This window comes from Pyxicephalus adspersus, chromosome Z (assembly GCF_032062135.1).
Source record: "Pyxicephalus adspersus chromosome Z, UCB_Pads_2.0, whole genome shotgun sequence".
NCBI classification, from domain to species: Eukaryota; Metazoa; Chordata; class Amphibia; order Anura; family Pyxicephalidae; genus Pyxicephalus; species Pyxicephalus adspersus.
In genome coordinates, this window is record NC_092871.1 from 571118 (window position 1) to 572488 (window position 1371).

Below are 1371 nucleotides of genomic sequence, written 5' to 3' on the forward strand. Positions count from 1 at the left end.
ACTGTCTGTATTAGTCTGTCATTTGTAACCTCTATTTATAGTACAGCACTATGTAATATGTTGGCGCTATATAAATCCTATATAAGAATAATAATGATGGCGCTCTGCATTGCTGCCATTCCACCCAATCAGATCGCTGTCATCAACCTGCTATTAGCAAGCGAATTCCCTTTGATTATTTTGTATGAGAATGCTGACATTGATAGGTCACCGATCTCCTTCTGACCCCCGAGATCCAGGAAGGAGTGCGAGAACGCCGCGTGCTGCTATCTACAGGGGGCGGAGTCTTGGGTGGAATACAGGACTCTGCCCCCTATCAGCAGGGTCATTCCGTATTTTTACATCCTCATTGCTGAGGAAGGATAAAGGTTTTTCTTTATCTGAACTCAGCAAAGATTCTTCCTGGTGGGGCCAAAACTCCCCAGCATGCCTTGTAGTAAAAGGGGGACTCTGACCCTACCCCATCCTGGTGGGGCCTTATCTTCCCAGCAAGCCTTGTGGTTAAAGGGGGAGTCTAACCTTTGTATAGTGCACGATGTGCTGGAGCCCAGTGGGATTATTCCTCCTTTTAGTATGACAAAGACAATGGAGTGATAATGGGCCATGTTAGGTATCCATAACACGAATAACATTATCATGGCATCACTGGAATAAAGATGTCAGTAAGGTAAGTGCAGTGTGTCAGTTTGTCACTGCAGCAGTGATTATCGATGGATATTTTGCATTGTTTTTACTCTTCTGTCCCATTTTTGGGAGCAAATTTCTGGCTGATGTGAAATGATTGGCAATTCGCTGCAGATTTGTTGAATAATATGGGGGGGGGGGTGACAGCAAAGAGCCCCCTCCCCCCCAATAGCAAGTTACTGCCCATGACTCCAGGGGGCACTAAAGAGCACGGGGAGGTACTGAGGAGAATCAGATACATGTGACCATTGCACAATCTGCAATATTCTGAGGAAGTGGCCTCCTGATTGGCTGAGAGAATGGACAGGAAGACAAAGGGAGCCAATCAGTGATCTCTGGTACAGATTGGTTTGGACGGAACCGATTCCCACCCAGGGTGACCCATTGCTAATTGTAAGGACAAGGAAAGATTTTCATTCTTTTTTCATTTTGAGGCAAATATGTAATAACATTGGGTCTGATTTATTAAAGCTTTCCAAGACTGGAGAAGATAGACTATGATGGGTGAACCTGGGTGATCCTTTTATTATACTATATATTATTTTTATTGGACCATATCCATTCCAAAATTGCCGGATCACCCAGATTCACCCATGATAGTCTTCTCCAGTCGTTAATATTTTAGACCCAATGAGAGACAATAAATTCATCCAAACTCCTTGTATCCGAATCAAATACAGCAAAACC